General features: G+C 44.5%; 1 pseudogene; it reads right to left on the bottom strand.

Annotated features, from left to right (window-relative positions):
* Positions 1-683: 683 nt before the first annotated feature.
* LOC124708068 lies at positions 684-22,924 on the bottom strand (annotated as a pseudogene).
* Between the last annotated feature and the right edge of the window lie 3,746 nt (positions 22,925-26,670).

Here is a 26,670-nt window from a genome sequence, read left to right as displayed (position 1 = left end):
GGGGCGGATTTGACGGCGCGTTCCGGGAGGCGCCGGCGACGCGGCGGCGGCGGCACGACCGGCGGGAGCCCCGGCCCGCGACAACGGTGCTGACTCGCAGCACAGATCAGACGCCCAAACGGCCGGGAAATCCAGCGGCGGCGGTGGGGTTGGAGGCGCGGGAAGGAAGGAGCGACGAGAAAAGAGGCGCGAACCAACGGTTTATGCAAATAGTCGCCGACATGTGGGAGCCCGCCTCGCTTTTCGTTGTGTCCGGCGTCCCCGGAGCGTCCCCTGTGGGACGGGGACGGGCTCGGGGCGCCGGACACCGTATCGGGCCGCGCCGGAGAAAAATGGGCTTTGGGGGACGCGACTGAAACGCTTTTTTTGTCCGGCGCGCCCCAAATCTCTTTGGGGGACGGTTTGGGGGACGCGACTGGAGATGCTCTCACAAAGCACACACAACACACCACCATTGCATCAGCAGAACAAAATAGTTTGTGCCTCAAAAGCTCCAAAGAACGACAGGCCCAACAGGGGGTATACAACAGCAAGCAGAAACGGTAGTTCCCGCCTTGAATATTATTTGCGCTCTTGTTTGGCAAATAATTGTCCTCAAAACACGAGCAAGACTTTTAATCGCTAGCTACATATGATTCACATGATATATATATAATTAAGGTTGCAACCTAAGTTCGATCTTGTTTGAGAAATTTTATCTACTTCAGTTTCCTGTATTGGACATATATATATTATCGGCTGAATAAACATCCTTCGGCGACCACTGTTACATGGTCCAGAACAAATTGATTAGTTTGTGTGATGTCTGAAAGAACTGATGTTAGCCACCTTCACTCGCCCTTCTGCTTCTTTACTCTCCTCTTGGGACCCGAAGCAGTCGTGCACCTACCCACAAACTTGAGGACCTCGTCGATGAGCACGACAAAACCTATACACCGACCAGGCCACCGACCACCCCCTGGTCGGGTATGGGCCAGGCCCATTTGTGTCTGTTTATTCTTTTTCTTTTTATTTTCTGGTTTTTTTTCTATTTTCTTTTTCTTTTTTTCTTTTTTGGTTTTGTTTATATTTTTTTAGATTCGAAAATTTTAATTTTTAAAATTATTTAAATTGATAAAATGTTCAAATTTGAAAACCGTTCAAATCTGAAAACCGTTCAAATTTGAAAACCGTTCAAATATGAAATTTGTTCAAATTCGAAAATTTTCTAATATGAAAATCATTCAGATTCGAAAATTGTTCAAATATAAAATTTGTTCAAATTCAGAAATATTCAAATTCGGAAATTGTTCATAGAAAAAAAATACATTTTTTGTTCAAATTTAAAAATATTCAAATCTGAAAAATGTTCAGATTTTTTATTCTTTTTAATTTGAAAAGTTTTTTAATTTTGATAAATGTTCAGATTTTAAACGAAAATATAAACAGAAAAGAAAAACTTATTTTTTTAAAAAGAAAAGAAACAACAGAAAAAAAAACAAAAAAGAAAAAAATGCATTACCTGATGTTGGGCCGCGGCCCAGCTAACTATCTAGGACGCGCGGGGGTGTGCGGCATCCTCCAAGCGCCAACCAGGTCGGTGTCGAGGAGCTCCCGATGAGCACCACAGAGAGCGCGACAAGAAGCACCAGCAGCCACTCATTCAGGCTGAGCGGCACAATGCCAAACACCTGTGCGAGGAACGGCACGTAGAGGATAAGAGCATCTCCAGTCGCGTCCCCCAAACGGCGTTTGGGGGACGGCGGACAAGAAATGGGGAAAAAAGCTGTCCAGTCGCGTCCCCCAAAGCTAATTAGAGCCTCATTTTGTGTCCGGCGTCCCCGGTAGAGACTCTATGTATAGAGTCTCTACCGGGGACGCCGGACACAAAATGAGCCCATATGCATGCATGCAGCCCCTGGTCCCCACATGCTAGTCTCTTTCCCCACACTTTCTCTCACCTACTTTTCCCACATGGGGTGGTCCCCTTTATTAAAATGCATGCATCCGGACGCTGTTTGAGGGACGCGGCTGGAAAGGGCCTCTTTTTTGTACAGATTTTTAGTCTCTTTTTGTCCGGCGCGGTCTCAAACGTGCCCCAAATCATTTATGCCGGACGCTTTTTGAGGGACGCGACTGGAGATGCTCTAAGGAAGTGTAGGCTGAACGACACCAACATTGCAAGGAGCAGCCACGGGTTGACCCACGGAGGCATCCTGAGCAGGCTGGTGTCTTCAGAGAGCGCATTAAGTGAGTTGAACATCTCGATTTCCACCAGCACCGACAGAGAGAGCGTTGTTGCCTTCACTTTGCCTGGAAGTACTCGCAAGGGTTGTCGAAGGTGAAAGTTCTAGCTCCAGCAGTGAAGGGCGCAACAGTGAAGTTATCCCAAGTTGAGCACTGGCACCAGTTTAAGAGCTGTGAGTAACTGACAAGGGAGTGACCGTCTCCAGTAAGGTCAATGCCCATGAAATGCCCATGAAAGATCCATGAATTAGATTTTGAAAAGCCGTATGATAAGGTCAAGTGGTCTTTCCTACAGCAGACGCTCAGGATGAAAAGGTTTTTCTTCTGAATGGCATGCTCTAATAAATGATTTTGTGTATGGAGGTAGTGTGGCAATCCGGATTAATGATGACACCGGCCACTATTTACAAACACGAAAAGGGTTACGCCAAGGGGATTCGTTATCACCAATGTTGTTTAACATTGTAGCGGATATGCTGGCTATACTCATAGAGCTGGCCAAGTCTGATGGTCAGATTGAAGGTGTGATCCCACATATGGTTGATGGTGGTTTATCTATCCTTCAATATGCCGACGATACAATTCTATTTATGGATCACGATCTTGAAAAAGCTCGCAATCTGAAATTAATTCTGGCGGCTTTCGAGCAGTTGTCGGGATTAAAAATTAATTTCCATAAACCTGAATTGTTCTGTTTCGGTGATGCCCAAAATGATACGACTCTGTATATAGAGTTGTTTGGTTGTGGGCAAGGCCAATTTTCTATTCGCTATTTGGGTATTCCGATTCATTACCGGAGACTTACAATCGCTGAATGGAAAATAGTGGAAGAAAAATTACAAAAATGTCTTAGTAGTTGGAAGAGTAAATTGTTGTCCCTCAGGGGAAGATTGGTACTCATTAATTCGGTACTGACAAATATGGTACTGTATATGTTATCATTCTTCTTGCTACCGAAAGGAATTCTGCATAAACTCGATTATTATCGATCCAGATTCTTTTGACAGGGGAACAACGAGAAAAGAAATATCGACTGGTTAAATGGAGTATAGTTTGTAGTCTCAAAGATCAAGGCGGGCATGGAGTTCATGACCTGGAGGTCAAGTGTCAACACCCGAATTTTTAATTCCAGATGCCTATTATGCCATACATCGCAATCCCAGGAAGATTGTTTTTGCGAGACATAACTAAGTTGATATCACAGAACATTATTCATTACAAACCATAATCGTCTTACAACAAGGGATCTCATGATCGAATCTTAAAACAACAGTTGATCTACAGATCAAATACAAAATACATAGGGGAAGAAACGTAGTAGCGGTCCATCTGTTTCACAGGCAACGCTTGACGTTGGGAGGAGATCCTAGTCATCATAGACGTCCTGCTGTCCATCTTCCTGGTACTGGTACTCTTCTTCATAGTCTGGCCATTTGAATAGGCAGGGACAAATCCATGAGTACTTTATAAAGTACTCGCAAACTACCACTAATAAAAGTACTAGTAGCTCTAATAAGGGTTCTAAGCTTCTAAGTTTATTTGCATAGAGCTAGTTTTATTTCATAAACACTTAGTAGTTAAAGACCCATTTATTTGCCTAAAATTACTCAAGTGGGAAACCTCAGTGTCATTTCCACAACTCCTGTTGTGGTCAAGTCAAAGTCACAATGCAACTTCAAGTCACAAGTCACCAGTCACCTGTCACATTTTGAAATTGTTTGATGACGAAACAGTATGGTCTTTCCAACTGCCCATGACCGCGGGCGCGGCTATTCGAATATTTTTACACTCTGCAGAGGTCGCACACTTTTGCCACAATATTTGCAATAATCCGTCAGGGGTAACTGACTCTGATTTATCAAACTCAGTGTGCGGACTACCAATCATAACCTTTCAATTACATACCCTAGTACAGGCACCTCCCCCGATGAGTTTGGCCTCCCAGCCATGGCAAACTGCCATCCTTGGAACTGCAAAGGGCTTGGGTTGGACATTCACCTTATTTCACGTTATTTCACTTTTCACGGAGGCAGCCTCGGCATAACCCCTATGACGCTTGTTCAGAGGAAACCCGTACTAAAATACATAAGTTTCTAGTTAAGCCCTACCCAGATACAGGTATTGTGGGGGTACTTAAAAATAGGAATGGTATCGCATTCGAACCCAACCATAAGTTTTTGTCAAAGAGTCACATTGTTCACCAATGGTCATATTCACCTTCAAAACTTTCAATAGAATGACTCATCATTCTAAGGTTTTCATAGTCATTTGACTCAAGTGTTCCCATCTAGAGTAGTCAATTTTAGTTTGAGCACTAGCCACTAATCATGAGGGGTGCTAACTACAGTTTATCTCTCTTGGCTAAGTTTGAAGCTCTTGTGGTACTCTATACTTAGACAAGAATTAACTACAACAAGTAAGCCTTGGTAACAAAAGTAAAAGTATTGCAAGATAAAAACTTGGGCTTGGAAGACTAAAACTTTAAACAAAAATGCTAGTGCCATGGTATCTTGCACTAGTAACTAGCATTAGTAGAGCTTGCTCATGGTAATATCTTGTATTGGTAATAGCTTGCCTTGAGTGGTATAGTGATCAAGGTGTTCCTCCTCTTCTTCGTAGAAGACCTCCTCCTCCTCGTAGCCTTCGGTACTAGCGTCTATAAACGGATACGAGGATACAATCACCAAACAATACTTAAATAGACTAGTTAGCCATAATGGCTCGCATAAGATGATCTATCATCATCACAATCATCACCCAAAATAATACTAGGGTTTTCTATTATTTTCTTTGAAAAGTAATTTCCTCTCATTGAAAATTTACTAAGATTTAATATCCTCAAGTAATAAAGTATGAGATCCTGCTGACCAAAGTCACCACTTCATACTTAACCATTTGGGAAAATGATTTAAACGAGATACTATATCTCATACAATTTAAATACTACTTTCGAAATGACTTAATATTCTCAAGTAATAACATATGAGGTCATGAAGACTAATGTCATCACCTCACATTGAATTACTTGGGAAAGTGATTTAAAAGGGAGGCTATACATCATAAGTTTTAACTCCTATTTTTAAAATAATTTTAAATGAGCTAGAAATGACTACATAGCCATTATTTGAATCTAGCCCATGATCATATGAAACAACTATGTCATATTTTTACATATTCAAATATAGTATTTGAAATGTGAATTATGAGAGTTGGAATCAACTCAAAATGAATTATGGTTGATTTTATAAAAAAGTTTGAAGTTTGAAAAGGTACTGCCTTGTTATTTTTATTGCAATTGCTCTGTAATGAATCAAGGGTTGAGACTAATTAGGTTGGATAGATAAAGTCACAGGCTCTCCATATAATTTTGAATCATCAAATTTGGTTCAGTAGATTTTGTTCTATTGAATTTTGAACAGGCAACAGTATTTGAATTTAGGTTAAAACGAATAAATCGGATTTGAATTAACGGGCTTAGGAAGGAAAGCTAAAAGGGCCAGGAGAGGAAAAAAGAATAGGGCCGGCCCAGCCCCACTGTCAGCGTCACTTAACACGCCGAAACGGTACGTGAGAGATGTGCCGTAAGATTAGAACACGATCGAACCCTGAGGCTCGTTGTCATCGACGGTGAACTCAACCCTACTGGCGGTGAACCTAGGGGGTCGGAGGGCTCACCAGCAGCCGGCAGAGCTCAGGGATGAGGTATATCGGCGTTGTCAACGACGAGGAAGCCGATGGTGGTCGCGGCAGCTCCGGGGCTGCGCTGCAACTCCAGCTCCTTCTGTGACGGCTCCGGCGGAACTCCGGCAAGCAATTGGGGCGTTGTGTGTCAAATTGGGACGGGGCAGTGCTCGAGGAGGCTCAGTGAGAGGATAGGAAGAGAATGGTGTGGAGAAATCGAGCGGGGGAGTCCTCTATTTATAGCGGGCGAGAGGGGGCGGCACGGCACGGGCATGTCGATCATGTCGACGGTGCTATAGCGGCGGAGAGGCGTGGGCGAGGAGTCTGGACGCTTCAGCATGGCTTGGCGTTCCTTGTGGACGTTATTGCGCGGCAGGAGGTGGACGGGATGGCTCGGGTCTGTCACGGGTCCGGCGGAGGTCGTCGACGATGGCGACGGCTACAGGACGCTCCGGTCCAAATGGGCGTGTCTGGGAGGGAGCTGGTGGCGTGACGATGCTTAGGGCAGGAGCAGGGGTCAAGGGGAGGACGGAGTCAACGGGGTGACGTCGTGCTCTGGCGCGCCCATGCGTCGCGACCATGCCGGTCCTGGCGTCGCTGGGTGACATGGGCGTGTACTGGCCTGGGCAATGCCAGCTTCTCCTTGGCCAACGGCATGCACGAGAGTGATCAGGAGAGGGAGGTCGACCTCCAGGACAAGGTGATATCATCTAGAAAAGAAAGGAGAGAGGGGTGGCATGGAGGAGTGGCATGCTCACGGCATGGCCATGTCCTTGGTGATAATCACTTGTGATCATTGATACCCATGCATGGCATTGTCCAGGGGATGCAAGAGGAGGCTGAGGTTGACAATGGGAGTGATGGTTTAGGCTTAAACCCACTGGTTATAAGAGTGTATGCACATATCTGAAACATGCACACCAAGTGTTTGTTGAAATGGCCGCAAGAGATTTGAATTTGAATTTTGCCAAAATATTTTATGGGTGTGATTCAAATAATGTTTGGCATGTCTTGGTGGCATTGGTTTGCAAAATGAAGTTGATTTGGTGAAATTCAAATTTGGGATCATCTAGAATCTTTCAATGTTGCAACCTTAGATGCTTATAATAAGAATTTGAAAATACTTCTGCAAGGTTGGTCAACACCAATGTGATCACCTTGATGTGTTCTTGTATGACAAGCAAAGAAATGGAAAAGTTTAGTTTAGAAAAGACTAACTACAGGGGCTCAAAGTAGGCATCATGTTAAAATTTTCACAAATGACCATTATCACATGTGCTAGGGTTTTTCATTTTATTTTCTTTTGTTTTGATTTTCTTTTACCAAAAGTCATTGTTTTGGGTTCATTGAGTGTTAGGTTAAGTTGGTTAATGGTTTCAAACCATTTAAGTCAAGTATACATGGCATAGGCCAATATTTGCAAGTATGGCCATTTGCTCACATAAGACTTTACTTTTATTTCAATTTCTTTTCTTTGTTCCTTTTTGATTTTTAAAAGGGTAGGGTTTAGGGTTTAGAAACATGTTCAACACTTCAAACAAATAATCATGGCAAAAATCACCACATACATGCATGAGCACTATGCACACAAGGTAATGCAATTTAAGTTTTTGTTGGCTCCAAATTTTGGAATAAGTGGAACTTGATTCTTCTTTGTTTTGAAATTTTGGGGCGTTACAAACCTTCCCCCCCTTAAACAAAATGCCATCTCGAGATTTAAGAAAAGTTAGGATCCTAAGAGAGATTGGGCAAATTAGTTAACAGGAAAACATACTCTGCATGGCATTGGGTGCTTCCTAGGCTTCGGTTGCACTCATGCGGTAGAAACGACCATTGCGGTTGTTCGGGTTCCTTCCAGTTGAGACACAGCGCTGTTGCAGGACAGGTGCAGTGGTATTGGGTGCTGTCTTTGCCAGTTTCTTGGGGCACTCATTGGAGTAATGACCTGTAACTCGACATTCATAACAGGTCACTGTTGACTTGTCCTTTGGGGCAATGGGGACAGCATTGCTTCCAGTCCTTGGGGCAGTGTTGGCGTTGTTGTTGTTACCATTATGGTTTTTGTTGTTGTTGTGGTTGTTGTTGTTGTTGCCTCCGGGATTCGGGTGTCCTCCATTGTGGTTGATGAAGTTTGGACGGAACGTCGGAACAGGTGGCTTGTTGGGTCTTGAGGCAAATCCTCCACTTGAGTTGGGGCGATACCTAGGTGTATTGCTGGGTCCACTATGATTCATCATTCTGCACTTACGGTCCTCATTGGCCTTGTGGAGCTTTTCTGGATGGCAGAATCAACTAGGACTTCCAGGTCAGCAAACGGAATATTTACTAACATTGTCTGCATCTCATCATGCAGTCCATTCAGAAATATTTCCTTCTTCTTTTCATTGGTGTTGGTCTCGTCTGGGGCGTACCTAGATAGCGTAAGGAATCTGTCACGGTATTCCACCACAGACATTCTTCCTTGCTTGAGCTCTCTGAACTCATCTCTCATCTTCTTGATCAAACCCGGTGGCACATGGTATCTGCTGAACTTGAGCTTGAAGTCCTCCCAGGTCATCATTTGTCCTCCATTCATTGCACGGTTACTGTTCCACCAGGCTCTGGCAGGTCCTGACAGATAGTGGGTGGCAAACAACACTTTCTCAGCAGCATCAACTCCTGCAACTTCCAGGTTGTTCTCCATTGATTGGAGCCAGTCATCTACATCTAAAGGCTCTTCAGTCTTGCTAAACATTGGAGGATTAGTATTCTGGAAATTCTTCAATTTAGATCCAGGATGATCCTGATATCCTTGTCCTTGGTTGTTCCGGGCTAGCTGCTGCAGTACGACAAGGTTGGCTTGCCGCTCAGCTCTTTCGACTTCTCTATCTGCCATCATCATTTGTAGCATCTGCAGCATTGCATCTTGGTTGTTGCTGCAGGTTGGAGGGGCCATCTGAACATTGAGGTAGATCATAAGATAAGAGGGAATTTTCTATTGTTTGTTTGGTTTAAGTTTGAAAAGTTTAAAACTTGAGTAGTGCTGAGGTGGTAAAAACCAACAACACTTTTTCATTCACTCCAAGCAACACACATTACAAACTACTCAAACAGATGGTTTTAAGAACCATTTTTTTGTACTACGATACATTGGGATGGATACAAACTCACACTAGTTCTCTCTTGCGTAGGTGTAAATTCTACTAAAGTGATCTAGGGATACTACTCTTTATCCGGAATGGTGGGTTCTTCGTCTTCATGGGTAATGTGCTTGGCGAAAGGCGCGTGCGTTGTCCAACTCCTTGCGGGTCTTGTACAGCATGAAGTCCAGTTATGCAACATAGTGGTTCATCTCCGGGTGCGGTGGCATGGTTTATTAGCCTTCCCATGGGGTCATGTCTTGGGTAGTAAAAGAAGTGAGTGTTCTTGATCTTGTTCACATTCTGTCCACATAGACGGGCAAGTGCTTCTTGCATGGCTTTGGCTATTCCATCCATCCAAGTGTTCCCCCTCACAGAAAACCATATGGTTTCCCAAATTGGGGCTCCCAGCTTTCCTCTCAGATCTGCAGTAACTTCCCACTCAGGTTGTCTTCCCGACTGATTATTGAGTGGCACTCCAAACAACTCGGGATACGGACGTCCTAAATATTCAACTAGTTGTTCCAAATCCTTCTCGAATATTAGGTCTCCTCCGTGGCCAAGCTGATAGAACTCATAGTGGTACTCCATCTGTGAGCAATTAGGATGAGTAAGTTAGAGAAGTGATTAAGTGTGCAAAATTTTATGTAGACTTACAAGGAAAAGTAGAGCATGGATTTCTCTTTTTGAAAAGATCTCAAGGGTAAGAGTGAGAATAAGTTTTCATAAATATTCACCTTATTTGTTTTGAAACTAAGTTTTTCAGACGTCCATTCTAACTAGGGCATCCTAAGGTCAAACAATGGCTCTGATACCAACTTGTCAACACCCGGATTTTTAATTACAGATGCCTATTATGCCATGCATCGCAATCCCAGGAAGATTGTTTTTGCGAGACATAACAGTTGATATCACAGAACATTATTCATTACAAACCATAATCGTCTTACAACAAGGGATCTCATGATCCAATCTTAAAACAACAGTTGATCTACAGATCAAATACAAAATACATAGCGGAATAAACGTAGTAGCGGTCCATCTGTTCCACAGGCGACGCTTGACGTTGGGAGGTGATCCTAGTTATCATAGATGTCCTGCTGTCCATCTTTCTGGTACTGGTGCTCTTCTTCATAGTCTGGCCATTTGAATAGCCAGGGACAAAGCCATGAGTACTTTATAAAGTACTCGCAAACTACCACTAATAAAAGTACTAGTAGCTCTAATAAGGGTTCTAAACTTCTAAGTTTATTTGCACAAAGCTAGTTTTATTTTGTAAACACTTAGTAGTTAAAGACCCTTTTATTTGCCTAAAATTACTCAAGTGGGAAACCTCAGTGTCATTTCCACAACTCCTGTTGTGGTCAAGTCAAAGTCACAATTCAAGTTCAAGTCACAAGTCACCAGTCACATGTCACATTTTGAAATTGTCTGATGACAGAACAGTATGGCCTTTCCAACTGCCCATGACCGCGGACGCGGCTATTCGAATAGTTTTACACTCTGCAGAGGTCACACACTTTTGCCACAATATTTGCCATAATCCGTCAGGGGTAACTGACTCTGATTTATCACACTCAGTGTGCGTACTAACAATCATAACCTTTCAATTACATACCCTAGTACAGGCACCTCCCCCGATGAGTTTGGCCTCCCAGCCATGGCAAACCGCCATCCTGGGAACTGCAAAGGGCTTGGGTCGGACATTCACCTCATTTCACGTCATTTCACTTTTCACGGAGGCAGCCTCGGCATAACCCCTATGACGCTTGTTCAGAGGGAACCCGTACTAAAATACATAAGTTTCTAGTTAAGCCCTACCCAGATTCAGGTATTGTGGGGTACTTAAAAATTGGAATAGTATCGCATCTGAACCCAACCATCAGTTTTTGTCAAAGAGTCACATTGTTCACCAATGGTCATATTCACCTTCAAAACTTTCAATAGAATGACTCATCATTCTAAGGTTTTCATAGTCATTTGACTCAAGTGTTCCCATCTAGAGTAGTCAATTTTAGTTTGAGCACTAGCCACTAATCATGAGGGGTGCTAACTACAGTTTAGCTCTCTAGGCTAAGTTTGAAGCTCTTGTGGTACTCTATACTTAGACAAGAATTAACTACAACAAGTAAGCCTTGGTAACAAAAGTAAAAGTATTGCAAGATACTAAAACTTTAAACAAAAATGCTAGTGCCATGGTATCTTGCACTAGTAGCTGGCATTAGTAGAGCTTGCTCATGGTAATATCTTGTATTGGTAATAGCTTGCCTTGAGTGGTATAGTGATCAAGGCGTTCCTCCTCTTCTTCGTAGAATACCTCCTCCTCCTCGTTGCCTTCGGTACTAGCGTCTATAAACGGATACGAGGATACAATAACCAAACAATACTTAAATAGACTAGTTAGCCATAATGGCTCACATAAAATGGTCTATCATCATCACAATCATCACCCAAAATAACACAAGGATTTTCTATTATTTCCTTTGAAAAGTAATTTCCTCTCATTGAAAATTTACTAAGTTTAATATCCTCAAATAATAAAGTATGAGATCCTGCTGACCAAAGTCACAACTTCATACTTAACCATTTGGGAAAATGATTTAAATGAGATACTATATCTCATACAATTTAAATACTACTTTGGAAATGACTTAATATTCTCAAGTAATAACATATGAGGTCATGAAGACTAATGTCATCACCTCACATTGAATTACTTGGGAAAGTGATTTAAAAGGGAGGTTATACCTCATAAGATTTAACTCATATTTTTAAAATAATTTTAAATGAGCTAGAAATGACTACATAGCCATTATTTGAATCTAGCACATGATCATATGAAACAACTATGTCATATTTTTACATATTGAAATAGAGTATTTTAAATTTGAATTATGAGGGTTGGAATCAACTCAAAATAAATTATGGTTGATTTTATGAAAAAAGTTTGAAGTTTGAAAAGGTAATGCCTTGTTATTTTTATTGCAATTGCTCTGTAATGAATCAAGGGTTGAGACTAATTGGGTTGGATAGATAAAGTCATAGGCTCTCCATAGAATTTTTAATCGTCAAATTTGGTTTAGTAGATTTTGTTCTATTGAATTTTGAACAGGCGGCAGTATTTGAATTTAGGTTAAAACGAATAAATCGGATTTGAATTAACGGGCTTAGGCGGGAAAGCTAAACGAGACAGGAGAGGAAAAAAGAAAAGGGCCGGCCCAGCTGCGCGTCTCGCACACGCGAGCGGCCTGACAGTGGGTCCCACTGTCAGCGTCACTTAACACGCCGAAACGATACGCGAGAGATGGGCCGTAGGATTAGAACACGATCGAACGGCCGAGGCTCGTCGTCATCGACGGCGAGCTCAACCCTACTGGCGTTGAACCTAGGGGGTCAGACGGCTCACCGGCGGCCGGCGGAGCTCAGGGATGAGGTAGATCGGCGTTGTCAACGACGAGGAAGCCGATGGTGGTCGCGGCAGCTCCGGGGGTGCGCTGCAACTCCAGCTCCTTCTGTGATGGCTCCGGCGGAACTCCAGCAAGAAATTGGGGCGTTGTGTGTCAAATTGGACGGGCAATGCTCGAGGAGGCTCAGTGAGACGAGAGGAAGAGAATGGTGTGGAGAAATCGAGCGGGGGAGTCCTCTATTTATATCGGGGGAGAGGGGCGGCACGGCACGAGCAGGTCGATCATGTCGACGGTGCTACAGCGGCGGAGAGGCGTGGGCGGGGAGTCTGGACGGTTCAGCGTGGCTTGGCGGTCCCTGTGGACATCATTGCGCAGCAGGAGGTGGACGGGATGGCTCGGGCGATGTCAATGTCTGTCACGGGTCCGGCGGAGGTCGTCGACGATGGTGATGGCTACAGGACGCTCCGGTCCAAATGGGCGTGTCTGGGAGGGAGCTGGTGGCGTGACGATGCTCAGGGCAGGAGCAGGCGTCAAGGGGAGGACGGAGTCGACGGGGCGACGTCGTGCTCTGGCGCGCCCGTGCGTCGCGACCATGCCAGTCCTGGCGTCACTAGGTGACCTGGGCGTGTACTGGCCTGGGCAATACCAGCTTCTCCTTGGCCAACGGCGTGCACGAGCGTGATCAGGAGAGGGAGGTCAACCTCCATTACAAGGTGAGATCATCTAGAAAAGAAAGGAGAGAGGGGTGGCATGGAGGAGTGGCATGCTCACGGCATGGCCATGCCCTTGGTGATAATCACTTGTGATCATTGATACCCATGCATGGCATTGTCCAGGGGATGCAAGAGGAGGCTGAGGTAGACAATGGGAGTGATAGTTTAGGCTTAAACCCACTGGTTATAAGAGTGTATACACATATCTGAAACATGCACACCAAGTGTTTGTTGAAATGGCCGTAAGAGATTTGAATTTGAATTTTGCCAAAATATTTTATGGCTGCGATTCAAATAATGTTTGGCATCTCTTGGTGGCATTGGTTTGCAAAATGAAGTTGATTTGGTTAAATTCAAATTTGGGATGATCTAGAATCTGTTTCAATGTTGCAACCTTAGATGCTTATAATAAGAATTTGAAAATACTTCTGCAACGTTGGTCAGCACCAATGTGATCACCTTGATGTGTTCTTGGATGATGAGCAAAGAAATGGGAAAGTTTAGTTTAGAAAATACTAACTACAGGGGCTCAAAGTAGGCATCATGTTAAAATTGTCACAAATGACTATTATCACATGTGCTAGGGTTTTTCATTTTCTTTTCTTTTGTTTTGATTTTCTTTGACCAAAAGTCATTGTTTTGGGTTCATTGAGTGTTAGGTTAAGTTGGTTAATGTTTTCAAACCATTTAAGTCAATTATACATGGCATAGGTTAATATTTGCAAGTATGGCCATTTGCTCACATAAGACTTTACTTTTATTTGAATTTCTTTTCTTTGTTCCTATTTGATTTTGAAAAGGGTAGGGTTTAGGGTTTAGAAACATGTTCAACACTTCAAACAAATAATCATGGCAAAAATCACCACATACATGCATGAGCACTATGCACACAAAGTAATTCAATTTAAGTTTTTGTTGGCTCCAAATTTTAGAATAAGTGGAACTTGATTCTTCTTTGTTTTAAAATTTTGGGGTGTTACATCAAGAATTCAGCTCTGCTAGGTAAATGGTTGTTTAAGCTTCTTACCGAGGATGGGATTTGGCAAAGTATTATTTGGAGAAAATATATCGGCTCGAAGACTCTATCCCAAGTGGTTTGGAAACCTGAGGATTCACACTTCTGGGCTGGTCTCATGGCGACAAAAAATGTCTTTTTTCGCCATGGTACTTTCTCGATCAAGAAGGGAGCACAGATAAGGTTCTGGGAAGATGTTTGGTTAGACAATGCACCCTTAAATGAATAGTATCCTGCTTTGTATAATACTGTTCGTCGCGAAGGTGATACCATTGCCACAGTAATGGCTACCTCACCTCCGAATGTGACGTTCAGACGGGTTTTGCTTTGACAAAGGCTATTGTCATGGAATTCCCTAATTCAACGGCTAGGAGTTATTCACCTATCGCCTGAACCGAACGAATTTAGATGGAATCTTCATGTAGATGGCACTTTCTCGGTCAAATCCTTATACAATACGATCCTTCATTCTGATATACCTGTTGATAATAATAAGAAAATTTGGAAAATGAAGATACCATTAAAAATAAAAATAAAATTGGATGGTATCTTCGTCGAGGAGTTATTCTTACCAAAGACAATCTTGTTAAGCAGAATTGGCACGGAAGTACACGGTGTGTTTTCTGTCATCATGATGAAACCATTAAACACCTATTCTTTCAGTGCCAATTTGCGAGGTCTATATGGTCAGTCATCCAAGTAGCGTCTAGCCTATATCCTCCGACTAGTGTGGCCAATGTCTTTGGCAATTGGCTTCATGGTATCGATTCAAGGTTCAAGTTACTTCTTAAGGTGGGGGCGCTAGCAGTTATCTCGCGCTTTGAGCAAGTAGAAATGACAAGATTTTTAACGATAAAAATTGCTCTTTGTTGCAGGTCATCTACAGATGTACAGGTATTCTTCGTTTGTGATTACCTCTTCAGCGAGTGGAGAACCGAGACCTATTTACGGAGGTCTGTACACGGTTGGAGACTACGGCGAGGGATACTTTTTCCCTACATGGGTGGCAGCATAGTCTACGGATTGAAGTCCCACCCACATCTTAGGCGTCATATGATTCATCGCTTCGTCGATATGTATTTCACCTAGTTATTTTTCCATCTTTTAACTTGAGACACTTAAACGGCTTGTGCATCCTGGTTATGCAGAGGCTGGATGTAATTGCTTTTCAAAGTAATAAAGCATCCTTTATCGAAAAAAAATGAAAGATCCAAGGATGTACCAGATGACAAAGATGCCGACAGTGGCAATCCCCACATAAAGGCAAATGACCTGCAAGTAAAATATGACACAGGAGAAAAAATAATTAATCACGGACAGGAAGGAAGGATATCTAAAAGAATTCGAACAGGAAAGTAGCCACTAATGGATAACCAGAAAGATCTTTTACCAGGTAACGGAACAAAATCCAGGGAGTGATCAGTGAGTCATCGCTCCTCCTTGGTGGTTTCTTCATGATATCCTTGTCAGGAGGATTGAAACCTAAAGCACTTGCAGGGGGGCCATCGGTGACGAGATTAACCCATAGAAGTTGAACAGGTATCAATCCCTCAGGAATATCCAAAGCAGAGGTAAGGAAAATCGAGGCAACTTCACCAATGTTTGATGAAATCATGTATCTGCAGTAGTGAAGCATAGAAGTCAGAATCCTTGCAAGGAGTACGAGGTTTTCCAACAACTGGATGCAAATATCTAGATAAAGTATGTAAGCAGTTGCATGCAATCAATAGTGACAGACTCAGAAATATCATCTTTACCAAAGTGATATAACAACTAAATCCATGCAAGCAACCACAAAACTGCAAGTCAGAAGTGGGAACAAAGGCTTTCAGTGCACAAACCTTATGAAAGCTTTCATGTTGTTGTAAATAGATCTTCCTTCACCAACTGCAGCAACTATGGTACTAAAGCTGTCATCAGCTAGTACCATGTCTGAAGCCTCTTTGGCAACCTGGGAAATATAGGATTTTTCAGATACTGTTCATAAGCATAAGCTGAGCTAAAGCATAGGTTTATACATATTAATCTTTTACTGCTCTAATTCAAACACTATTATTTGATTAGCGCAAAACAAGTACAACATACAAAGGCAAAGGGCTAACGATTAATACGATTTATAGGTTTCTGAAGTAGAAATTCTGAAGAAAAATCACAAAACAGTTCAGGAATATAAAGAAAAAAATCTCCAGGAAAGCAAAAGATGTAGTGATAGTTTGCAAAGGGCGACTATACTTTTTTCTCTGCTCTAGATCATGAAAGTAGGTTTTTAGAAACTGTCATATCTGACGGTTCATGGTTTCCTGTTAGTTCTGCAACCATGGAGTTACAGCCTAGTGCTTGTGATCAGAACGAGGTATGTATTGTGACATCTGCTGAAGTTTTGATTTGCAACATCACTCTGGCATGGGGTTGTATGGTGACTATACAAACTTTTCGAATTGATATTATAGAAAACTGGGCATTTCCCATGAATGAAGAGAGAACGAAAACAGAGGTTCAAAAACATATAAAAGATGGTGTGCCTTAACATACCTCGGTGCCGGGAATACCCATCGCAATACCAATGTCTGCATGTTTTAGAGCAGGGGCATCGTTTACTCCATCTCCAGTCATAGCAGCAACTTCACCGTCGTCTTTTAGCAGTCTCACAATCTCTTGCTTGTGCCTAGGCTCTGCCCTAGAGAACAGAAGGCCACCTTTCCTTCGCAGCAGAGTCTTCTTATCCTCAAGTGCCATGAACTCCTTCCCTGTAAAGCTCTTCAGGCTGATGTCTTCATCAGGTGAAAATACACCAATTTCATGACATATTGCCTCAGCAGTGTCTTTGTTGTCTCCTGTAATCACCATAACACGGATACCCGCAGCTCTGCAGTCCTCAATAGCATCAAAGACTTCTTCCCTCGGAGGATCCTAAAATTGTTAAATATGTCAGCATCACATACAAATAAAATACATAAAGCACATAATCAAAACTTCGTGACAGGGAAATGCATTCTGTAATTCCAAACTGTGGAGTTAAGTGTAAAACAACACTAATACAGAACATATGCATACTGAGGAGGCACAGTCTTACCCTTAGGCCAGCAAGACCAACAAATATCAGGTCTATCTCAATTGCCACATAATTGGCTGGATCCAGCAAAAGCTTGTGTGCAGGATGGAATTCACCATCATATGTTGCAAATTCCCCAAGATCTTCCTTGTATGCAAAACCGAGGCAGCGGAGAGCTTTTGTTGACAATTCATGGAGACTTGCCAAAATAGCTTTTCTTGACTTTTCATCTAAGGGCACAACTGAACCATCCTGCAGCTGTATTTGTGTACTCCTTTCCAGCAAGGTTTCAACAGCTCCCTGCCATCAGGACACATCAGCACGCACTATGAATGTCACTTCAGGCAGCATCAAAAGAAATAACGAAGTAATACAGTATAATTGTATTTAACGTATCAGTGGGCAATGATGGTATAGAAAGAGATATGGCAAGCTCAGAGCATCCCCACTCGTTGGCGCTCCCCACGCCCAAATCCGGCGAAATTTTCGTCCGGATTGGAGGAAGATTTGGCGTGGGGAGTAGTAGTTTCCCAGCCGCGTGCCCAGGCGAAGTCGACGATGCGAATTTAAAAAACGGAAACTTGACAAACTACGGCTAAAAACGGGTGAATATAGACTAAATTTAATGATATTTATTATATTACGGGCGGAGTTCATACATAGAGGCCGAATTCGACTATATTTCGAATTCGGCTAGGGGAATTCAAACGCTAATTTAAAACACGGCGCTCTACATGCCGAAATGGCGGTAGAACACCGTGTAGTCGCCACCGTCGTCGTCGGAGCCGTCGTCGTTGGCCTTCGACTGCGCGGCCTGGCTGCTGCTGCCCTGGCCGGCGTCTCCCCACCTCGGGGAAGGCTTGTACCAGTCGTCGTCGGAGGACTCGAGGTCGACGACGGGGACAGCGACGCCGGATGGAGGTGTCGCAGGACGGCGGTACCGCGCGACATCGTCGTTGGCGGTTGGACCGGCGCGGGCGGCGAGTTGGCGTGCGGCGGCCAGGTCCAGCAGCCGCCGCTGCTGCTCCGCCTCCTCGCGCTCCCAGTCGCGCCTGGCCCAGTCCAGCGCGGCGTCGTCCGCGCGCTTCTCCTCCTCCATGTCGTGCAGCGACCTGGCGATCGCCTCCGCCATCGCGGCGTCCTCCGCGCGCTTCGCCTCCTCCTCGGCGAGCTGGCTTGCGGCGGCCTCTTTCTTCGTCTTCTTCCGGCCGCTCTGCGGCGCGGAAGGCTGTTCGCGGATGACGAGGGCGCCGCTGCTGCGCCCTCTGGTCGTCGGCGGAGACGCCGGCTCCTTCTTGACGCGCAGCGGCGTCGAAGGCGACGTCGCCTCCTCCCTCTTCACCGGCGCCAAGGATGACCTTGACGCTGATCCGGAAGACGACGAGCTGGCAGCCATGCGCCGTGGCTGCCAGACGCTTCCCCGACGGCGGCTCGCCGACGCCCTCGATGCCGATGGAGGGGGCATCGTGAGCACCGGGAAGTTGCCGCCCTCGATGTGCGCGAGGACGTTCGCCAGCGTCCTTTCCGGCGCGCTCCACCACCGTCGGCGGCCCACGGCGTTGTTGCGCGCAGGCGGAGGCGGCGGGCCGTCGTAGGCCGCCAGCTCCCGCTCCCACCGCCGGAGGAAGTAGGAGTTCCACGCCGTGTAGTTGTCGGGTTGGTGGCGTGGCTCGGCGCGCTCCTCGTCGGTCATCGTCATCCTCGCCTCCTCGATGGCGACGTCGAGGGCATGGCCCCGCGGCGGCGGCGGGATTGGAACGCCGCCAGCACTTAGCCGCCAGCCGCCTCCGGGAGGCCTCGTGTCCGGCGGGCAGGGGTACCCCGCCTGGTGGAGGAGGTGCCCCTCCCACGCGTGGAGCGACCGGCGGGGGAAGCCGTTGTTGGCTGCGCCGTCGTCGTCGTAGAACGCCACCTTGGGAGTAGAGGGAGAGTGGAGGGAGAGTGGAGCACGGGGTACGCCTCGCGGTGATCGGACCGGCGTATATAGGCGTGGCTGGCGCGGGGATTAAATGCCGCGTGGATTGCGATGCGTCCGCGGCGAGCTGACCGGCGGCAGCCTTTAGTGCGCGCGGAAGACGATGCGTGCGCGGAAGACGACGACATTAACTCGCCGCGTGGCCGGCGAATGCGGACCGGCGGCAGGCTTTTACAGCGCGCGGAAGACGATGCGATGAGGACGACGATCGGTTTCTCTCGCCGACAAGTTGGGGCCACCAGACGCGCGGGAAGTTTCCTCGCCGTTTCGCGCGCTTTCGTTTCGTCCGGAGTCCCCGAGCGCTCCCCGGGGGGCCGGGGATGGCGTGGGATCGCCGGATGGATTTAGGCCCAAATCCGGACGAAAACGAGGAACCGGGGGCGCGACTGGGCCGAATTACGCCGTCCGGATGGAAAAAACGCTCGCCGGGGGCCTGTTCGGGGGACGAGTGGAGATGCTCTCACCTTCACAAGTAAAGTGTTGCTTCCTGATTTGGACGCAACGATGATTCCCATTGATTTCCTCATACGGTCAAACTCGAGCGTGGCAATCCTTTTGGCAGCATTGCTCCAGTATCGGCAGCAGCCTAGTAATAAGCTAACCAAATCACGATGTAGCAGCATAGGATTTTGTGAGTCAATTGAGCAGCAGATATTTATGAAACAGACATCAAATCAGTAATAAAATATCTTAAAGCTAAGCCATTGCTTACCTAATGTCTTGGATGGATCCACGGACAAGCCGTTCTTGCCCTCAGGAAGCCCCATTTTCTCAACCAGGACCTACAGGTAGAAACCAATAAAATAATCATCATGGGAGCTTAAAAACAAAATGTGTTCCAACATCAACCAATATTGTATGAATTTGGACGGACAGGAACTGAATACAGTATCCAGTGATCACTGTTTACAGCATGATTGAAAAAACATGTTTTAAGCTGTGGATCCAAGAAGAACCATATACTGTCGACCAAAAATACTTTAAAATAATCATCATTTTTTGGGAGCTTAAAAGCAGAATATGTTCCCCCAACATGAACCAATCCGTGAGTTGCACCGCAAAAAGTTGAATGGAGTGATTCTTAAAATCGATTTTGAAAAAGCCTATGATAAAATCAAATGGTCATTACTTCAACAAACACTCCGTATGAAAGGTTTTTCGGAGGAGTGGCGCGCGTTAATTAATAACTTTGTTTTTGGTGGAAGTATCGCCATCAAAGTAAATGATGATGTTGGTCGATACTTTCAAACAAAAAAAGATTTACAACAAGGTGATCCGCTATCTCCAATGTTTTTCAACATTGTGGCGGACATGTTGGCAATTTTAATTGAGCGTGCTAAAGTTGATGGTCAAATTGAAGGAGTGGTACCTCACTTAGTTGATGAAGGTTTATCAATTCTTCAGTACGCCGATGACACAATTGTATTTATGGATCATGACCTACAAAAAGCTACAAACCTGAAATTAATTTTGTCAGCGTTCGAGCAACTATCAGGTCTTAAAATAAATTTCCATAAAAGCGAATTGTTTTGCTTTGGTGAAGCCCAAGACGAGGCAAACCTGTATGCCGAACTATTCGGTTGTGGGTTAGGCAGCTTTCCGCTTAGCTATTTGGGCATTCCGGTTCACCACCGGAGACTCACACTTGCTGAATGGAAACTCGTTGCGGAAAGACTTCAGAAACGACTTAGTAGATTGAAAGGTAAATTACTATCTCTCGGTGGAAGATTGGTTCTCATTAACTCAGTACTCACAAATCTGGTACTGTATGATTTCCTTCTTCCAGTTGCCTAAGGGAGTCCTTCATAGATTGGACTATTTCCGATCTAGGTTCTTTTGGAAAGGAGATAGTGAGAAGAAAAAATGCCGGTTGACAAAATGGAGTGTTGTTTGCCGTCCTAAGGATCAAGGTGGACTTGGCGTCCATGATCTAGAGGTTAAGAACAGAGCTTTGCTAGGTAAATGGCTAGCTAGGTTGTTAACCGAGGATGATGTATGGCAGAATTTGCTGCGGAGGAAGTATGTTGGCTCAAAGGCAATCTCTCAGGTTAGTTGGAAACCAGGAGATTCGCATTTTGGGCAGGCATAATGGCAACTAAGAAATATTTCTTCCCACATGGCTCCTTTTCCATTTGAGATGGGTCTAAGATAAGGTTCTGGGAGGATATATGGTTGGGTACAACCACTCTTCGTGAACAATATCCAGCCTTGTTCAATATTGTGAGACATAAGCATGATACTATACAGAAGGTGATGGCAACATCACCACGGTCAGTAACATTCAGGCGTGATCTCATTGGCCCTCAATTGAACTCTTGGAACGAGCTAATAATGAGATTAGCTTCTGTCCCACTGCAACAAGGATCAGATGAGTTCCGTTGGAATCTTACAAAAAAAACGGGGTTTTCTCTGTTGGTTCTATGTACCCAGCCTTAATTGAACCTATTCAACCGGTTTTTAATAATAAATCCATTTGGAAGATGAAGATACCACTAAAAACTAAAGTTTTTCTTGGTACCTTCGTCGAGGTGTAATTCTTACTAAAGATAATCTTGCAAAGCGTAACTAGCATGGGTGTACTAAGTGTGTTTTCTGTCACGAGGAGGAAACAAAAAAACACTTGTTCTTACAATGCCAGTTCGCTAGATCTATATGGTCAATCATTCAGATAGGTTCCACCTTATATCTTCCAAAAAACGTTGCAAATATATTTGGTAATTGGCTAAACGGAGTAGATGCTAGGTTCAAAGTTCTTATCAGAGTGGGAACGATAGCAGTATTATGGTCTCTTTGGCTATGTAGAAATGGCAAGGTTTTTGATAATAAAAATTATTATCCTATGCAGGTCATTTACCGATGTACGGTGTTGCTCCGTTCATGGTCGTCGCTTCAGAGTTTGGAGGACCGCGACCTATTTACGGAGGTGTCTTCACGCTTGGAAGAAACGGCGAAAGATTTTATTACCCAACATGGGTGGCTGCATAGTAGAAGGATTTTGCCTCCTACAGTCCAGTTTTTGCTTTTATCAGACATAGTACTCGTGTGATTTCCTTTTTGCTTGGTTTCTTATCAGCGGTTGTGTGCATCATTGTTATGCAGAGGCCGGGTGTATTTCTTAAACATGAGTAATAATAAAGCGCCCTTTATCGAAAAACATGACCAATATTTTCTGAGTTAGGACTAACAAACTGGATAGAGTAATCACTGTTTCCTACTACACTATTTACAGCATGATGATTGAAAAAACAAAATATGTTTTAAGCTGTGGATCCAAGAAGAGCCATATTATACTTGTCAAATAAAATATTATTACAGTAAGTAACATTTAAAAAAATCAGAAATACTGGGAATAATATAGGATGAAAAAGAATTTCCTCACCTTGAGAGCAGCCTCAGTGGCCATTCCGGTGGAGACATACTGGTTGGCAGAGTGCGAGACGCTGGCATCATTGCACACCGCGGCAACCTTTGCGATCATCTCTAGGTTGGCATCCATTGTGCTTGCAGGCCAATCGTGAATTTTCCAATCCCGTGGATCATAGGTGGTGACATCGACCTTGAAGCTTCTAACTGTCCCCGGCTCGTCACCGACGGCGACGAGCTTGGCGACGGACATCTGGTTGGTGGTGAGCATGCCGGTCTTGTCGCAGCAGATGACGGTGGTGCACCCCAGCGTCTCGACGCTGGGCAGCTTCCGGACGAGCGTGTTCTTGGCGGCCATCTTCCTGGTCCCAAGCACGAGGCAGGTAGTGATGACCGCCGGCAGGCCCTCCGGGATGGAGGCCACGGCGAGCACCACAATAATCTCGAAGTAGTAGGTGCACTTCTCGAACGAGAAGCGCACGTTGGTGGGCAGGTACGAGGAGTCACGGTGGTGGCCCTATGTAGTTGTGCAAAGTAGAGTTAGAATCAGGAGAGCAGAGAGGGCACCCGCGATAGCGCCACGAATACGATGACCCATCTTGAGCCAAGAAGTGCTGCGGAAAAACGAGGCGTGACTTGTGTTGGAGATATGCTCCAGAGACAATAATAAAATAGTCACTATTATATCGTTGTTTATGATAAATGTTTGCATCCCATGCTCTAATTGTATTAACCGGAAATATTAATACTTGTGTATTTTGTAAACATAAAGTAGTCCCTAGTAAGCCTCTTGTTAAACTAGCTTGTTGATTAATAGATGATCATAGTTTCGTGATCATGAACATTGGATGTTATTAATAACAAGATCATATCATTAGGTGAATGATATGATGGACATACACCCATACTAAGCATAGCATATGATCAAGTTATTTAGTTTGTTTTGCTACAAACTTTAAAATACATAGTAACCTAATCCTTCGACCATGAGATCATGTTAATCACCTACACCGGATGGATGCTTTGATGACATTGAACACTAGTTTGTAAATGGATAGTTATAAAAGTGTCATTAAGTATTCAAAAAGTATAGGTTGAAGCACGTGGATCAATAGTGGGATTTTTCCATCCAAATAATGGATAGATATACTCTGGTCCCTCTCGGTGGAATGCCATCCAATTAGCTTGCAAGCATGTGACTAGGTCACAAGGGATGCCATATCACGGTACGAGTAAAGAGTACTTATTGGTAACGAGGTTGAATCGGTATCGTACGTTAATGGTTCTTTCGATCATGAAGTCATCGTTGAATATGTGGAAGATATTATGAATCTCCATGACCCGCTATTACTTATTGATCGGAGAAGTGTCTCGATCATGTCTGCATAGTTCACGAACCGTAGGGTGACACACTTAAGGTTTGATGTCGTTTTAAGTAGACATGGAATATGGAATGGAGTTCAAATATTGTTCGGAGTCTCGGATGGGATTCGGGACATCATGAGGAGTTCCGGAATGGTCCGGAGAATAAAATTCATATACGGGAAGTCATATTTCAAGTTTGAAAATGATCCGGTGAATTTATGGAAGGTTCTAGAATCATCCGAAATAAAACACTATGGCAGGTGGAGTCCCGGATGGACTCCACCAGCCCTAGCCAACCCACAAGTGGGAAGGTGAGGACTCCACCATCTTGGCCAGCCCTAGAACAAGGAAAGGGAGCAATCCCATCTTGACTAGGTTTCCCTATATGGTAGGTTTTGCAATTGGACTCCTATGAGGATTTTGAGCAAACCCTAGGGTTTTCCACCTATATAAAGAGGAGGAGAGGGGAGGGGGCATGCCAACCAGGGGCGGAGCCAGGATTTGACCATAGGGGGGGCGAAAAGACAGTGCCAACTCAAGATATATGAACATAATTTTTTAGTCATAGATATAGTTATAGGAAAAAATAAACATTTGTTTATCAAGCGTAGGTCTTCTAATTTTACTACGAGACACATCGAACATGTGAATTAATTGATTTCTCTCTTGATTATTAAGGATGATAAAACATACAAGTAGAAAAATTGAGCAGGAAAACTTTATTTTACTGATTAAGAACTAAAAAACTATATTAAATCAGAGAAATTAAAACAAGTATAAGGAATGGATCTCAATAATAAACAGATAATTTAGATCAGAGCATAGATCTAAATGGCAAATATATTAGATTTCCCATGGATCAATTAATTTCTTGCCATTAACCAGCAAATTGTAATCGATCAAATAAAAACCTAGCTAGTTGTCACAAAATGCGATACCTCAGGCTTAGTCCTTGATTAGTCAATTAGATTGAGCTGTGTTGCCAGAAAGCGGCACCTGCCGCGCGCAGCTAGAGGATGTCGCCTCCATTGTGATCAACCAGCACGACGAAAGATCAGATTGATAGCTAAAAATAGGCCATGAGCGGCGGCGCCGAGGATAACTCCTGACCACGCTCGAAAAAAACTGCTATCGAGTCAAAGATGTACGTGAAACGGAGTACGCGATTGGATCTGTAAGTATGGGCTTGTGGATGTAGGCTTGTGGGTTGTAAAGCCACGTATTGGCCATTTTTTGCTGTTGGAATTAAGCCTCTAACTGAGCCTAGCTAACTAGAATACGATCCGCTGAAAAAAACCTTACCAGAATATGTAGATTACATGCCAGTTCTAGTACAGGTACCTGGCGAAATCCATAGGGGGGGCTGATCGATGGGGGGGGGGGGGGGTCTAGCCCCTGCTCGCCCCCCCTTGGCTCCGCCCCTGATGCCAACCAAGCCAGCCACACCACCTAGGGCACCCAAGGCCGGCGCCCCAAGTGCCCCCTCTCCCAAACCCTAGCTACTCCCTCCTAATCCTTTCTCCCGCACTGCTTACGGTGAAGCCTTGCCGGAGATCTCTGATGTCTACGCACGCTTCTATTCTTGTAGACAGTGTTGGGTCTCCAAGTGCAGAGGTTTGTAGAACAGCAGCAAGTTTCCCTTAAGTAGATCACCCAAGGTTTATCGAACTCAGGGAGGTAGAGGTCAAAGATATCCCTCTCAAGCAACCCTGCAATTACGATACAAAGTCTCTTGTGTCCCCAACACACCCAATACACTTGTCAGATGTATAGGTGCAGTAGTTTGGCGAAGAGATAGTAAAATACAAGTGATATAGATGAATACGAGTGGTAATAAATATCTGAAATAAATATGGCAGCAAGTAAACATGCAGTAAAACAGCGATGGAGATGACGGTGGCGTCGATGGAGATGCTCCGGGGGCAATTCCCTGTCCCGGCAGCGTGCCGAAACAGAGACGTCTGTCCCCCGGATCTTCTCTGAACGATGGCGGCCGCGACGGAACTTTTCGTGGACGGATGCTGTTATATCCAGGGTTTTCTCGAGAATATGTATAAATAGGCGGAGGATTTAGATCAGTGGGGTGCCTGGTTGCCCCACACCTACCCTAGGCACGGGCCAGGTTCAGGCCGCGCCAAGGGTAGGTCTGAGCGCCCTGCTGCGCCTCTTCGACCCCCCTTCGGACTTCATTTTCGTTTTGGTAAATTATTGACTTCGGCTTTTGTTTCGTCCAATTCCGAGAATATTTCCTGTACAACTTTTCTGAAATAAAAACAGCTGAAAACAGGAACTGACACTGTGGCATCTTGTTAATAGGTTAATGCCGGAAATCATGTAAAAGTGCAACGAAATGTAAGCAAAATATATATGAATTGGTATAAAACAAGCATGGAGCATCAAAAATTATAGATACGTTTGAGACGTATCAATCTCCACCACCACCGTCATCGCGCCGTCATGCTGACAGGATTCCAAGGAGGATCTACTACTTCCCTGCCCGCTGGAACGGGGAGAACGACATCATCATCAACACCGTATGTGTGACCGAGTGTGGAGATGATGCCCGATTGTGGTACCGTCAAGATATTCTACGCGCTTTTGAAAGCGGCAAGTGATCGACTACATCAACCACGAGATTTATCTCGTTAACGCTTAGCGATCTTCGAGGGTATGTTGATCTTCACCTTGTTGCTACCATCTACTAGATTAGATTTTGGCTTATTATTCATTCTTGTGGTAGAATTTTTTTATTTT

The sequence above is a fragment of the Lolium rigidum genome, chromosome 4, assembly GCF_022539505.1.
Source record: "Lolium rigidum isolate FL_2022 chromosome 4, APGP_CSIRO_Lrig_0.1, whole genome shotgun sequence".
Lineage (NCBI taxonomy): Eukaryota > Viridiplantae > Streptophyta > Magnoliopsida > Poales > Poaceae > Lolium > Lolium rigidum.
Note: the sequence above shows the minus strand (reverse complement) of the source record. Positions and strands in the feature narration are given on the sequence as shown.